General features: G+C 47.3%; 1 non-coding gene across 1 annotated transcript; it reads left to right on the top strand.

The window, feature by feature from the left end:
• The first annotated feature begins 7,236 nt into the window (after window positions 1-7,236).
• Window positions 7,237-7,309, top strand: Trnat-ggu (transfer RNA threonine (anticodon GGU)). The gene has a single exon. It is a non-coding gene; the product is annotated as a tRNA-Thr (tRNA).
• The last annotated feature ends 9,828 nt before the right edge of the window (window positions 7,310-17,137 follow it).

Below are 17,137 nucleotides of genomic sequence, written 5' to 3'. Positions count from 1 at the left end.
AATTTCAAGTACAAAATGTGTGCATTATTGCTATATAGCGATTATACGCCACCACGTTGCGGCAATCGCTTATCTCAAGTGAAAGTAGGCATGTCGAACTTTCACTGCGATGTGCCGTAAGAGTAATTCTTGCTTTTAGGATATTTAATTGAACTGTATCAATGAAACAAAACTAAAGGTGTGCTACTAGGACAAAGATGTGTTGTACTTGCAAATAATGTAGTGAATATAGTTCTTGTCTTGTAAGAATAAGACAAAGTTTCGCCGCGTGGGCGAAACAACGAATGTGATAGCAACAAATTGGAACCTCATACGAAGCACGTCTAGCAGGTAACTCCATCAGCATCTCACCTGACACTGCTCAACGAAGCGTATCGTGTAATGAAACGGAACCGTTGCAGGGAGCGAAGGGACCATCGTGCTCACTATCGCTTCAACGTAAACTTAGCGGCGAGAACTCGGCCCGTACAAAGGTATGAACCGCATGCTCATCCCTTTCAAGATTGTGCGCGCGCGATCGCGTGCAGTCATTCAAACTAGACAGTTTAATGCCCCCCCCCCCCCTCCCACCCCTATGGGCCTTTCGCGCGACGGACGAAAATCGGCGCGTTTCCTCTCCGCTTCAGCGGCGATCGTGGGCTGCTCTCGCATGCTTTTACTCATACTTATACGACGCGCGGAGCGACGTTAACGCCCTAGAACTTTATACGCAACTGCACGGTGACGCCGATGCCGTCGCCGATGGTGAAAATGCATCTGGGGTGTGCATGCTATTGCTATGCCAATAATATCTCTGTTGATACATCTTCGGATTCGGTACTAACTGGATGTGATTCAGTGAAGCAGTCATACTTGAGTGCTGTATTATCAACGCGCATTAATGCACTTCGCATTCTTAGAACACTTCTAGTACTTTCTAGGATGATTCAAGCTATTTGCCCACCAGCTTCAGACACTGCGTAGTACGCGCTAAAAATTTGCCGTCCGAGGGTACTAGGGTCAAAATCCCAAAGCAGCCGTCAAACCAATTCCGAAATCAGGTATTGTAACCTAATCGAATCAACGACATAATTTCAGGAATTATGCGCATATGCATTAAGACACGCATCACGCAGGGCCTCATACATGACGTCTCATTCATGGCACCTTTACGCAGCAGCTAATAGTAATCTCATGAAAGTCGAAAGTCACCGCGAGATGCGTTCGATCTAAATTTTTAACAGCCAGGTGGAAATATGCTAGCGCATTATCACCCCGTTATCGAAATATTTACGTTCTGTCTCGAACGGCATCGTTTGTCGCGTTGTCATAAGAATGAGTACAATCCATTGCAGCAACGCAGCTTTGCTTAAGCTAAATTACTGTCTTTGTTCCATGGTATCCTCGACACAATCATTTGTGTTCGTTATTAACTTGGCGTACATTTTCAGGGAAGGGTGTATCAATTCATGCGATAGTAATACAGTAAAACCTAGGTGATACCATCATGACTCGTACGAATTTCGGGGTGATACGAATTTTTCTATGGTCCCGGCCAAGGTCTATTAGCTTGCAATGTATTGGAATACGGTTGTTACGAACCACTTTTCACCCCGTGTCGTTTGATATGAACGTGCGCTAGCGCACAGGTACGAACAGGTGCTGCCCGCGTTGTCGCGGAAGACACGGCAGTCACGCGCGGGCGCAGGTATGCGCGCCGCGCGACCATCCGCACGACCATCAACGGTGCGTCGTTGCCTTCGAGATAGTGCGCGCAAATCTTGGAGGCCTTTATGCTCCTTCGAGCTTAGATTACAGATAACGTTGACGTCGCGCTTCTTTTTAAAGACGATAGTCTTTCTTGGGGAGCTTAAACGCAGAAATTTTGGTCTGTCTTTCTGTTTGTCGGCACGTCACTCGATTCAGCCACCTGGCCAAAGTTGAACCACTTGCCCAAGGGCCAGCCATCTTGAACGGCTGACTAGGTTCATACTTGTGTACATTATTGATCAAAAAGCAAACATTACGCATATCTGAGGCGCAACATAACTAGGTAAGTATTAGGTGGTGTCTTCCTTTAATAGAAAATACATAGATACGTAATTCTAGAGACCCTAGTTTCTTAAGCTGCGCTGAAAATGCGACTGCGCTGAAACTTGCCTTCCTCCGTGCCGTCTGCACGAGCTCATTGTTGTGTTTCGGTTTCGGTACAGTATTGCACTGTACGAATGCCATGGGGCGCCGCTGTGACATTCCTGTTTTACCCAGGAGACGTGTATATAAAAGAGTGTGTGGAGAGTACTCGTTGAGCGCGGACGATTCTTCTGCTTCGGCGCTTCGCATCAAACCGCGTGTTCGGGCTGGCTGGCGTCCCCGCCGGTCGCATTGGTCACCGCCGGTCTTCGCCTGCCGCTGCGCCGGGACTACCAGCCCGCAACACAGCACTCATGTTTCCCGACGTATTGCCAGATGGCGTCTATATCTCACGCAGAGCCTCTTCTATCGTCTTTGGACGACATTTGGAGCGAAGCACGCAGATACGCGGCCAATTTTTTTAAAGACGATAGTCTTTCTTGGCGAACTTAAACGCAGAAATTTTGGTCTGTCTTTCTGTTTGTGTGTCTGTCACCCGATTCAGCCACCCGGCCAAAGTTGAACCACTTGCTTACCGCCCACCCATCTTGAACTGGTACGGCTGTTCATACTTGTGAACGTTGTCGATCAAAAAGTAAATATTACGCATATCTGAAGCGCAACATCATTAGGTAAGTATTAGGCGGTGTGTTCCTTTAATAGCAAATACATAGATACGTAATTCTAAAAACCCTAGCTTCTTAAGGTGCGCTGAAAATGCGGCTCCGCTGAAAATGCTATGCTATGCTATGCTATGTGCGCCGACGAACGCCCTCTGCCATGGAAGAAGGAAACCCTCTGCACAAGCTAATGTTTCCCGACGTATTGCCAGATGGCGTCCATATCTCACACAGCGCCTCCTTTATCGTCTTTAGACGGTATTTGCAGCGGAGCTCGCAGATACACGGCCATTTTTTTTTTTTTGACGTGTTGGCGCGTGCTCCTGTGCTCGAGGCAGCAGCGTCTTTGTACTGTGTTGACACGTGCCTGCCACGTCGACGCAAGCCACGTCCACGCAATCAGACGTTCTATGAAACAAGACTGAAACTTGGGCTGCGGGTTCGTAATGAAGTCCCATGTAAGGTGGACAAAGACCCCAAGAGACGAAGCGGGCGGTCTTGGCGAAGGAGCGGGCGGTCTTGGCGAAGGAGCCTCTCCACCTACGCGCACACCTGCCGATTCTCCGATTGTTCGCGGGAGACTCCCGAATTTTGAGCCGTAAATATCCGGGAAAGCACCACCGCGATAAGAAAATAACAGCATCAAAGGACAGCGATTCGAAAATTTTCTGGCCTTCATCAATCGGCCATCGGCCATGCCACGCTGGATGCGCCGGTTCTCGTATCTTCATCAATCGCGTGAAAGGCGCTTCTTAAGTCACTTTTGCCGCATCACTGTGCTGTCATGCAGAAAAGCGTAGTAAGATTAGGAAGGTGCTACTAGCGGTCACGGGTCACACATCTGGTTTATTAATTACACACGCGCGCATGCACCGTATACTTACGAATACAAGTATGATCGTGGACGTCTAAAAACTTTACTGGCAATCATTTAGAACTGTTCATGACGTCGCTGTGGCCCTGAGAAACACTAAATCAAAACGTATTCCTACTTTCTTTTGTTTTCTTTTTGTACTAATTTTCCATGTTTTCTGATGGTACGAATTTCGGATGGTACGAATATTTTTGGCAACCCCGCGAGATTCGTATCCCCGAGGTTTTACTGTAATGGTTTTCGTTTTAACCTCCCAAAACCACGATATTATTATGAGGGATGCCGTAGTGGTGGGCTCCGGAAATTTCGACCACCGGGGGTTCTTTAACGCGCACCTAAATCTAAGTACATTAGCCCTGAAGCATTTTCGCCTCCATCAAAAATCGGATTCGATCCCACGACCTTCGGGTCAGTAGTCGAGCCCACTAACTATTAGACCATCGTCGTAAGTACTCAAGTGATATTGATATTGCATTTAGCATTTTATTTGAAAGTTACATATAGTGGACGGTTGCGACGCCAGAGGTAATTTTCCCGAACACAAAATGAAACAGCGCATATGTGGAAATTTTTAATACTCCTCCATATCGGACATGTAGTTTATGTTCGTTTTTTTGAAAGTTTTAAATATACCACTCCAATTTCATTTAAGAGGATGCAGTCATTCGACATCAGCGTTGTGTTAGATCGTAAAAAAGAAGAAACTAGGGCGCCTGCAAGGAGTCGCTGCTAAAAACAAGAACGATTAAATACCTGAGCTACCAACAAGTTGATTGAAAATACGCTTTTGTCACAGAAATATCGCCGTGTTAAAGAAGACAATATCCCAACTTGAAGCAAAGAAATGGACATTTTAAGGGCTCGGTTTTCTTTGTTATACACAATATTAATGAGAACTAACAAACAATAATGCCAAAGAGAGTAAAGGGGACGTTATTAGTAGTAAATGTAATGTAATTGTGAAGAAAGAAAAGTGGACGAAAAGATGGCTTGCCGCGGGCAGGGACCGAACCTGTGACCTTCTAATAACGCGTCCGATGCTCTACCAACTGAGCTACCGCGGCGGCCATCCCTCCGTCCACTTTATGGGGTATATATGTGTATTTAAACGTGAGAGCGTCAGTAAGCGCCGCCAGTAGCCATGACGGCGAGTGTGGCACATTCTTTTTCTGCCTGTTGGCGTCACGTAGCATGTGAACTTATTACGCGCTGGCAGCTGACCAATAATCCCTCGCATACTACCGGAAAGCACCAAGTCTGCCAGAACGAGACATTCGCTATGAATGAAGGAATGAAATGAAATGGTCCAGATGGTGGTGGTAGTGATGGTGGTGGTGGCGGTGGTGGTGGTGGTGGTGGTGGTGGTGGTGGTGGTGGTGGTGGTGGTGGTGGTGTTGCAGCAGGCGGGGTTAGCCTGGCCTGCATGGTTGGCAATTGTTCCGCCTGAGCATCTCCTGAATTGTAGGGGTATGTCACCAAGCGTTGAACAGCCCAGTGTCTCGCAGGAAGACCAACAAAATTCGTTGCACGCTCCTCCTCGTTGCCGCTGGCCCGTCAGGAAAAATGACGTCTTCAAATGTCCGGTGCCTATGAGAACCTTTCTGCAAGGTGTGGACCATCGCTGCTCTTTTCACATCAAACTGCGGGCAAAGCCAAATAAAATGTTCAATGTCCCCAATGTCACCGCAGAAGGCACAAACCGGGGAAGCGTATCGCCCAGTCTTGAATGACCAAGCCGGGGTGTATGCGGAGCCGCTTCTTATGCGGTACAACATCGTCGCTTGTTCACGAGAAAGTCCGTGTATTACACATGCTTGGTGTGGAAACTTGTAGATCGCCTTGAAATGATTGCGTATCGCATCTTTGTTGTTCTGGTAAGTTTTAGGAGTTCTTACTTTTGGAACAGGTGTCCGCGCTTCGCATGCAAGGGCATCAGCCTTTTCATTGCCTTCAATGCCAACGTGGGATGGTATCCACTGAAACTTTATATTAAAGCTCTTGTCAATAAGGTGTTTAATGAGCGCCAGAGATTGCCTGGTGAACTTTTCTTGAGGTAGGCCACGATGCAGTCTTTGTAGCGCCGACTTGGAGTCCGTCAGCACTACAACATCTCGTGCAGAAAATGATCGCAATTTTCGCAAAGCCGCGGTGACTGCAGCGCTTTCTACCATTGTGGACGAAACCACACGATCCAGGCGGCCCGACCATGACACGCCAAGGCAGGGTATGCAGAAAGCCGCTGCGCAGCTATCCGTCAGTGTGCGCACAGATCCGGCGGTGTACACTTGTAGGTGACCATGGTACATGGTACTCAAGTGGTCCGGCACAAGAAACTATGCTTCCGCGGCTGGAATGGTGCGTTTCGCTGGTAGCTTGGGTACGCTGAAGTTACAGGCAACATCCACAAAAGACCATGGCGGGTCCATAGGGCGCCGTTTAAGCAATTTCAAGCCTAAATATCGAAATGTGTTCAGCGCCGCGTGAAAATGTGAGCCAGTGCTTGCTCTTAGCCGCAGGAGAAGCGCGGTGCCTGCGAAGGATTCTCCCAGTCTTGACAGCTGCGTCAATAAGTCCTGAGACGCCAAAAGGAGGAGCGGCAGAGACTCGGCTTTACTGGTGACCTTCTTGTTTGATAATAATAATAATATTATCTGGGGTTTAACGTCCCAAAACCACCATATGATTATGAGAGACGCCGTAGTGGAGGGCTCCTGAAATTTCGACCACCTGGGGTTCTTTAACGTGCACCTAAATCTAAGTACACGGGCCTCAAACATTTTCGCCTCCATCGAAAATGCAGCCGCCGCGGCCGGAATTCGATCCCGCGACCTTCGGGTCAGCAGTCGAGCGCCATAACCAGTAGACCACCGTGGCAGGGCGACCTTCTTGTTTGAAGCCACCTGAGAAACTCCCATGGCCAAGCGGAGATCCTTTCTGTGCACTGCCTCTGAGCGTTCGAACTGGCTCGGTGATGGTGATATCAGCGGCAGCTGATAAAGAATGCGGCTTGTTATGAGCGCAGCATTCAATTTAAGTATGGACATAGGATTGTTGCCCCAACGCACCCCTGCCATGCGACGAAGAGCGTTGATCCTTTGCACTGATGCAGTGACTATACCATCAACCGCACGTCGCCATAGTAGCTGTTGTCGATGGTAACGCCCAGGAAACGGACACTTGTTGCGCAACAAATTGGGCGGCCTCGAATATTCAGCGACAGACGTGTTGACTTCCGTCTCACTCCCGGGAAGAGCATGAAGGTCCTCTTTCTTTCTTCACATATGCATTACATTTACTACTAATAACGTCCCCTATACTTTCCTTGGCATTATTGTCTGTTAGTTCTATTGTGTATAATATTATGTATAACAAAGAAAAACGAGCCCTTAAAATTTCCATTCTTTCCTTCATTCATAGCGAAGGTCTCGTTCTGGCAGACTTGGTGCTTTCAGGTAGTATGCGAGGGATTATTGGTCAGCTGCCAGCTCGTAATAAGTTCACGTGCTACGTGACGCCAACAGGCAGAAAAAGAGTGTTCCACATTCGCCGTCATGGCTCCTGGCGGCGCTGACTGACGCTCGCACGTTTAAGTACACATATATACCCCATAAAGTGGACGGGGAGATGGCCGCCGCGGTAGCTCAATCGGTAGAGCATCGGACGGGTTATTCGAAGGTCGCAGGTTCGGTCCCTGCCCGCGGCAAGCTATCTTTTCGTCCACTTTCCTTTCTTCACATTTACATTACATTTACTACTAACAATGTCCCCTATATTTTCCTTGGCATTATTGTCCGTTAGTTTTCATTAATATCCCAACTTGTAACATATCTCCGGTGTGGTCAACACTGTTAACAAAAATACAGGATTGTCTTGTTTTTTTCGTTTAAATGATATTAGCCTAATAATAAAAGCCTTCTGTCTATCTCTAGCGACATTCACGAAACGAAATCTATAAACCGCATAAAAATTCGCGTCCGTTTTGTATGCCTTTGTCTGTTTTGAAATGGACAGAAATAAAGTTGATTGATTGATTGATAATAGTGCCTCTCTCAATGCCGATCATGGCTACTCGTGTATTGTGCCTGCATATCGCCTTACGGCATTCCACCAACGCCTAGGTTTTCGGAGCATCTACAGCGAAATATGTAAAAGCAGGAAGTTCGTTCCAAGGAAAGTGCCAGAGGTTGGACACTTGCCGTCAACATGCAAGATCGTCTTGCTGTATGCACAGCAGCAACAAGACAGTCACTCGCGACTGTGGATCCTTAAAATGCGTGCCAGCTTGGGATCACTTCAGAAAACGCACCTATGCACGCATTCATACAAATAATAATATCTGGGGTTTAACGTCCCAAAACCACGACATGATTATGAGAGACGCCGTAGTGGAGGGCTCCGGAAATTTCGACCACCTGGGGTTCTTTAACGTGCAACTAAATCTAAGTACACGGGCCTCAAACATTTTCGCCTCCATCGAAAATTCAGCCGCCGCGGCCGGGATTCGGTCCCGCGACCTTCGGGTCAGCAGTCGAGCGCCATAATCACTAGACCACCGTGGCGGTCTACATATGTCAAGCCTACATATGTCAAGCTGACACATGGCGAAACTTCAGCTCAACTACCTAAATATTACGGATGTGGTGCGCAAACACTTTTTCAGTATTAAATGAGCGTTTATTGACAAACTTCCTGGAAACCTCGCTTCGGAAACGAGTGGGTAATCAGCAGAGCTAGGGTTTTACACACCAAACTGGAACTTTATCTTTCGGAAACACGTAGTGAGAAACTACCGGTTTACTTCAAGTCCTCGTAGCATCTTTTAAGCAACCCAAATTTATGCGGCCATGCGTTGTTCTGAAGGAATTTCGAAACGACTTCAAAGGAGTTCACTGTAGCGAAACGTCTAAGCGACGTATACTGATCGCATTTGCGCATATCGCGAAAACAGTGCCCTTTTCAGTATCTGCCACAAGCTTGGTGTATGGGCTGAATGCAGTGACAGATGTTTAGCATCGACTGAACTCCAGTCAGTGAAGCAGCCGGGCATTGAAAAACACCGCTAGCTTCAATGCCGCAGATGCAGGGAAAATGCAGGCTTGCGAGCGAACGCATTTAAGGCAAAGATTGATCAGTGTCATTCATACCTTCTGTGTAAGCTCACAATGTATAGGTGAGTTTGAAAGGGGGTGAGTGTGAAAAGGTTCTGTTAGACGAAATGCAGATTGAAAAGTATACGAGATAGCAAGGGAGCGGAGCGCGTAAACATATCCTGCAAAGTTTCATTCGAATGAGAACAGTGCCTGGTCGCGTCTGATTTTATATGGGACATTAAAAAAAATTCGCCGGATCCCGCGCCTTGTGGAAATCGGGCTTTTTGCGCAGCAGTCAGCCAGTAGTTCTCTGCTGCATTTTTTTAGCTTTGAGTTACGCGCTACGAGGTGCGTAAACATGTTTTTGAGAGTGTACTAGTTGTGTGCTTATCGTGGGCTTACCAGGCAAGTCGACAACACTGGGGTTTAGAGGGTAACTTAAGGTCTGGCGTAACGTCAGCACTCCCGTTCGAACACATACATCAGTATTATCGAAACGAAGTAAACTTTACGGTGCGATGATACAATATCATACGTACTTTCCTTAGCGTATTCCTCCGGGGCCGAGCAACGCTTGAATATGGCTTTCTGAATCATAGGAATACATATGTAACGTTCATTAGACTGCTATAAAAGCGGAGCCAACAGTGGGACTACAAATGACGTTAATCTGACATGACGCCTTTATTGTAGGAGTGCATTTGTAGTGTTGATTGTTTTTCCTAATTCAGAACTGTAGCGTAAAGAATCACATGGATGCTGACAGATCAAGGCCGGACACAGCGCTATGTCTCCTCTTGATCTGTCGCCATTCATGTGATATATTGCGCTACTTTTCTTAATTGTGCACTACCAACTAGTCTGCCAGTCTATCCTTTTATTGCTTTGATATTAAATTAGAGAGCCAGCAGTGAACTACAACTACAATTGACGTTGCGCCGACATTACGCCTCCATAGGGTGTTTTTCCAAAGCAGTTTCTAGAACTGGCGTTACTGTGAGGTAGAATACCCGACTTGCCACACAGAATGCTTGGGTTCGATTCCTGCTGGGATCCTAATTTTAATACTTGGCATTCGTCGGATCAACGCTCCCGATGTAGGTTTTTTTTCTTAACGCTCTCGAATTTAAATTACCACTGTGTATTCTCGCCGTTCCAGGGTAGATTGTACTGTCAATCACCTGTGGCGCATACCCGTATACCGCGGTCCGTGGTAAACGGGTACGTGCTACACGTGTCTGGAGGAAAGGGTTTGAGACGTACGCGACCGGATTTTTATGTGATTCATGTAACGAACAGACAGTCATAATCGTCAAACCCTCTTTCCCTCCCATGCCAATTTTCGTCTACACCAAGTTAAGGAGGCGATCACGAGAGTACCCAAACGTAGGCGGACAGACAGACAGACAGACAGACAGACAGACAGACAGACAGACAGACAGACAGACAGACAGACAGACAGACAGACAGACAGACAGACAGACAGACAGATAGATAGATAGATAGATAGATAGACAGATAGACAGATAGATAGATAGATAGATAGATAGACAGATAGATAGATAGATAGATAGATAGATAGATAGATAGATAGATAGATAGATAGATAGATAGATAGATAGATAGATAGATAGATAGATAGATAGATAGATAGATAGATAGATAGATAGATAGATAGATAGATAGATAGATAGATAGATAGATAGATAGATAGATAGATAGATAGATAGATAGATAGATAGATAGATAGATAGATTCGAAGTGCCTTGGGTTTGCTAAGAAATGCTTCGCATTTAAAAATATGGAGGAGACGCGGAGAGGGCTAAAGGGGCGCGAAGGTGGATGGTACACAGCTCATTAGATAAATCTATTCCATCGATGATGACAAAAACAACAACAATAAAGCATTTATGAACGTTTATTTTTTACGTTTAAAACAGTTATAGCAGATCAAAAAGAGCATTTACAGTTCATATTGGAAATTTGACGTAAATCTTAAAGCAGTGGGCTTCTTGAATTCTCGTGTATTCTTCTGCATTCGTTCCTTTTCAAGGTGAATTTTTAAGGCAGCTTCCTACTAGTGGTGCCAAGCCTGAAGGAAGTGCGGAGCTGGGCAGCCTTCTTTGTTTCTCTTCGGCTTTCTCTTTCTTTCCTCCTCTCTTTTAGGGGCGAAGCTCCTTATGCCGTGGGTCTGTCCATCCTCCGTTTGTAGGTTTGTTTGTAGTAGCTACCTCTAGTTCGTGAGAAGCGCGCGTTCTGGTATGCAGTAGAAGAAGACGACGTTGACGAGTGAGACTCTCGTGCGTCTTCGCCTGTGTGGCATTCTTTCTTCTTTACTGCGCGCGTTCTGGTATGCAGTAGAAGAAGAAGACGACGTTGACGAGTGATACTCTCGTGCGTGTTCGCCTGTGGCGTTCTTTCTTCTTTACTACGTCTCGTGTTTTCAACGACACCCGAAGACAACATTTCAGAAGTAACGCGCCATGAGGCTCCCTCTTGGCACGCTTTCTCTTTAGCTCGGAGTCGCCAGGTGGAAGACAAGGCTGCGGAACGGACGGCAGGGAAGGCGGCGGCAGCGCGCTTGCAGACAGAATCCTGAGGTGAGAGCCCGCGAGGCGAAGCTGCACGTCGACGCCGCGAAGCAGATTCCGCCGTTCGAGCTCGCGAAGCCGAGGCTGCTCGGCAAGCTGCACGGCTGCGGCGAGAAGACCCCGCCGTTCGAGCCCGCGAGGCCGAAGCTGCTCGACAAGCTACACGGCTGCGGCTAGAAGACCCCGCCGTTCGAGCCCGCGAGGCTCAAGCTGCTCGACAAGCTGCACGGCTGCGGCGCGAGGACCCCGCCGTTAGAGCCCGCGAGGCCGAAGCTGCTCGACCAGCTGCACGGCTGCGGCGCGAAGACCCCGCCGTTCGAGCCCACGAGGCCGAAGCGGCACGGCTGCGGCGAGAATAGGATCATCAAAATGTGAAGGACCGTGAAGCGGCGAGAAAGCGCGCGTACCGGCAGGCAGAGCCCGAGGCTGTGCGAGCACGTGAAGTGGCTGCAAAACGCATCAGGCGGGCTCTGTCCGAAGTCGCCGACGCGCGCTTCCAGCGGGACTTCCTTGATAACAGTTTCGGCCATAGTTACGGTGTGTGCGACAGATTGTGGTTCTCAAACAATCTAGTCACAGTATCTTCCATCAAGAAGGACCACGCTCGCGCCAATGACAACGCCGTGCTGCAGCGCGAGTTCGCTTCGCCCCACTCATCCTCATTCACCACGTGGATATGCTGTGATTTTTCTTTCTTTTACTCTTTTGCCGTTTTTAAATGCGGAGCATTTCTTAGCGAACTTCTTCGACTTTGGCCGTATCTATCTATCTATCTATCTATCTATCTATCTATCTATCTATCTATCTATCTATCTATCTATCTATCTATCTATCTATCTATCTATCTATCTATCTATCTATCTATCTATCTATCTATCTATCTATCTATCTATCTATCTATCTATCTATCTATCTATCTATCTATCTATCTATCTATCTATCTATCTATCTATCTATCTATCTATCTATCTATCTATCTATCTATCTATCTATCTATCTATCTATCTAGCCGCCTACGACTTCGTGCTATCCTGGTCGCTTGGTTAATCGAATGTGCACCAAAATTGGTATGGCGTAACATGACTGTATGACGAGCATAAAAATGCTATTCACTGCATGTTTACAGGAGGTTTTCAGGGCCCTAGATTGGGAAGAATTAGGGATAAGAGTTAATGGAGAGTATCTCAGTAACCTGCGATTCGCCGATGACATTGCATTGATGAGTAACGCGGGAGACGAATTACAGCTCATGATTACTGAACTGGATACGGAAAGTAGAAGAGTAGGTCTGAAAATTAATATGCATAAAACTAAAGTAATGTGGAACAATCTTGGCAGAGAACAGCGCTTTGCGATAGGTGGCGAGACGCTGGAAGTTGTAAAGGAGTACGTCTACTTAGGACAGGTAGTAACCGCGGAGCCGAACCATGAGAGTGAAATAACTAGAAGAATAAGGATGGGATGGGGCTCATTCGGCAAGCACTATCAAATAATGAATGGTAGTCTACCACTATCTCTCAAGAGGAAGGTATATAACAGCTGCATCTTACCGGTACTTACCTACGGAGCAGAAACCTGGAGACTTACAAAGAGGGTTCAACTTAAATTGAGGACGACGCAGCGAGCGATGGAAAGGAAAATGATAGGTGTAACCTTAAGAGACAGGAAGAGAGCAGAGTGGGTCAGGGAACAAACGGGGGTTAAGGATATCATAGTTGAAATTAAGAAGAAGAAATGGATATGGGCTGGCCACGTAGCACGTCGGCAGGATAACCGGTGGTCATTAAGGGTAACTGACTGGATTCCAAGAGATGGCAAACGCGTGAGGGGGAGACAAAAAATTAGGTGGGTAGATGAGATTAAGAAGTTTGCAGGTATAACGTGGCAGCAGAAAGCACAGGACCGGGTTGATTGGCGGAACATGGGAGAGGCCTTTGCCCTGCAGTGGGCGTAGACAGGCTGATGATGATGAACATGAAAATCATGACACGAATGTCATGTACAGCATGATTTACATGCTACGCTCATGGTGCGCTGGCGGCCGTTTCGCTAGCTTGATATACACCAAAATTGGTATCTTGTGACGTGACTGTGTGACGAACATAAATAACACGAGTTCACATGAAAATCATGACATGCATGTCATGTACAGCATGACTTAAGTTCCACGCTCATGGTGCGCTGGCGGCCGTTTCGCTAGCTTTATATACACCAAAATTGGCATCTTGCGATGTGACCGTGTGACGAACATAAATAACACGAGTTATCATGAAAATCATGACACGCATGTCATGTACAGCATGACTTACGTGCGACGCTCATGGCGCGCTGGCGGCCGTTTCGCTAGCTTGATATACACCAATATTGGTCTCTTCCGACGTGACCGTGTGACGAACATAAATAACACGAGTTATCATGAAAATCATGACACGCATGTCATGTACAGCATGACTTACGTGCCACGCTCATGGGGCGCTGGCGGCCGTTTCGCTAGATTGATATGCACCGAAATTGGTATCTTGCGACGTGACCGTGTGCCGAACATAAATAACACGAGTTATCATGAAAATCATGACACGCATGTCATGTACAGCATGACTTACGTGCCACGCTCATGGTGCGCTGGCGGCCGTTTCGCTAGCTTGATATACACCAAAATTGGTATCTTGCGACGTGACCGTGTGACGAACATAAATATCACGAGTTAACATGAAAGTCATGACACGCATGTCATGTACAGCATGACTTACGTGCCACGCTCATGGTGCCCTGGCGGCCGTTTCTCTAGGTTGATCGACCCCCAAGTTGGTATTGCGCGACGTTACTGTGTGACGAACATAAATAATAGGAGTTAACACGAAAACCATGACACGCATTTTCCTCAATGACATACAAGACGATGTATGCAGCTCTTTGCTGGCTGCTTCGCATTACATCGATTCCCACAATGCGTGGGGTCTGCCGGCTTTTTTGTCTTTCTTTCTCTGTTTATTTCTATTTATTTCTTTCTTTCTATTTACCTATTTCTTTCTCTTTCCTGCTCTTTCTATTTTCCTTCCTATTTTATACTTTTCTTTCTCTGTCTTTCTATTTCTCGCTTGCTTCCTCTTTTTTTTCTTTTTTTATACGTGGTTTTGCCTGCGTTACGCCAAGCGACGACAGTATACGACAGCATACGACAGCTCGGGCTCCTAAAGTGCTCCGGACTTATCATCATCAAGGTGCTCGAAGAACAAGAGGAAGAAGACTGTTCCTTGGCGCGAGCGCGCACACACTTATCGTCAAGGCGATCGAAGAGCAAGAGGAAGAAGACAAGAACGCCTTGGCGCGAGCGCGCGCTCTATATGTTACACATGGCTATGCTATTCGTGGTTTTGCCTGCGTTACGCCAAACTAAGACAGCTTACGATGACAGCATACGACAGCATACGACAGCCCGGGCCCCTAAAGTGCTCTGCACTTAAAAGTGATTCAGTTTTACGTGCGGCAATCGTGATGTTTTGCCTAGGCACACCGTACTGCGGCACTCCAATTTAGGACAGCTGCGGTTCTTGAATTTGCGCTTAAGTACTTATATATGAATGTTATAGAACCTCGTTCCCAGCTTCGCGTAGTGGTAATTGAGCCTGCCTTTTCAAGCTTCGCAGAGCTACCACCCAACAGCTAAGCTTCCATGGAGGGTAGCCTCTCAAATAAATTTAAGCGTGCTGTGTAATACTGCGGAAGAATACTTTCCGTGAGGCGTGGACTACGATTTCTTTTTTATTCTCCCGCAAAACGCTTTCAGAATCGGAGTGCGAGCTCAAAAATACTGGAATGAATTAAAATAATATCGAGTACAAAGAATCTCGGTTCATTCGTCTTCTGAAAGGAAAATCTGAGCTTGAAGTGGGGGAGACAGAGAGAGAGATGAAAAAAGGAAGGCCGGGAGGTTATCCAGATATTAGCATCTGGTTTGCTACCCAGCACTGGGGAGGGGAAATAGGGGCAAGAAAGAGGGTCTAGAGAGAGAGAGAGAGGGAGAGCGGAAAAAAGAGGAGAAAAAAACATAGCTGATTGATCCCTCCGTCATAAGAATCGATATAACACGAAAGTGAAACGTGTCTTCACAGAAGTAGTGCTTAATGTGTAGTGATATATGAGAGCTTGTACAATGTCTATTCGTGCTTGGCCGCTATAGCACCGTTTGACGTGGATGCACCCATGTTGACGGCATGTCTCTATCGCGACGACTAACGCCCATGATCATGATTAAACCGTTGTGGTAGCTGACGTTGTGAACATATATTTGGACACAGCGAATCGTGAATCCCGCGTAAGGATGATATCAACAATCTCATAATCACACTGGTAGCCGGTATGCACTTCTTCAAAGCGTTGTCAATTAAAAACGGCACGGGGTGCGCTTTCTAGCAACGGGTGACTGACGCCTGCGATAATGCATACACTACGACACACTGCGCTTCAGCAACACGGGAGATAGAGGTTCGTAGCCTGAGCCGCGAACGCGTGCGTCCCGCTGGCCTCTGTTTCGCAGGCGCTGGTGTCGCTCCACCAAGGCACGACATTCGCCCGTCGAAATCGCGTCCTTTCTGCAACACGTATTGCAGCAGTTTTGTTAGTTGGTGCTCTCGCAATCGAAGCAGTCGGCGGCGGAGAAATCCCGTTGGCGCATGTGGAAGCTGCACTACTCCGATGAGCCGACGCACGCTAACACGAAGCGAAAGGCAAAGAATGAACTGCGCCAAGGGTGCCTCGGCGATGCCAGCGCACCGACGCACACCGAGACGTTTTAGCCATGACCTCCGATATCGCGCGCAATCTCGGAGTAAGCGCTAGTAAATGTCGATCGTGAACCATTACTTCTTTTTACCTCTCACAGACGGCGGCACCGCCCCGCTCCGCCTAAGCACCGCCCCGCCTACCTAGATCGCCAACAGAGCTCCGTGCGAAAGAGAACATGTGAAAGACATAAGGCGCGTTCGCGCAGTGCCCTGCAATTCCCGAGTTAGCTTAGTCGGTAGGGCGTCAGGCACTTGCCGTCGCGGCCGCAAGGTCGTGGGTTCGATTCCCAGCGAGGGGTCTTTTTCTTGGTTTTTTTTTCTTTATCACCCATTGGCGTCCATTTTTTTATCAACGTCATATCCGTGACGTATGTACTTGGTGGACCCCGGCATAAAACGCTTTCGTGTTAAAAAACGCACGCACACACACAAGATAAAAAACAACAACACACACAGGCACGGCGTTCTGGTTACAATCGTTCAAATAGGCCGGTCGATCGCAAGAAGCGCAGTAGCGCTTGCATGGCCTTCTGTGGATCGCTGTTACGAGGTGCTCCAATGGATTCCCCTCCATGTGAAGTACCTGCAGGGCCAAATGCTGCCAAACGAAATTACTGCTAATAAAATAATCGACGTAGGTAAATGTGAATGTAAATAAAGTAAAAGAAACATCAATAGAAAAACAACGTGGCCCTTTTGAAATTGTGTCCTATGTTACCGCATGTTTTCAGCAAATGAAAACGCATATCGCGTTTTCATTTGAAGTAATCAGTGTGAGCTAGAACTCAAGCAGCAAAAGTATGAAGATACGCGTCGCATTTGTTTCTTATATGTGCAAGATTTCTTTAGGGAGCGCTCCATCTTGAGTTGTGGCATGTCGGCAGCGGCCGTCGAAAGTGTCGAGTACGTTGAAGCGTCCCTTGAGACCCTCCGCAGGATGGTGACACTTGGGGGAACAAACGCCGCACGAAACAAATCCGCGAGAACAGACTTGAGCAGGAGGCCTCAGGTGCTAGGGAAGAACCACGCAGCATTCGTCGCGCTGCCCTTCAGGGTGTGTTCATAC

Source organism: Rhipicephalus sanguineus, chromosome 5 (genome assembly GCF_013339695.2).
Source record: "Rhipicephalus sanguineus isolate Rsan-2018 chromosome 5, BIME_Rsan_1.4, whole genome shotgun sequence".
Lineage (NCBI taxonomy): Eukaryota > Metazoa > Arthropoda > Arachnida > Ixodida > Ixodidae > Rhipicephalus > Rhipicephalus sanguineus.
Note: the sequence above shows the minus strand (reverse complement) of the source record. Positions and strands in the feature narration are given on the sequence as shown.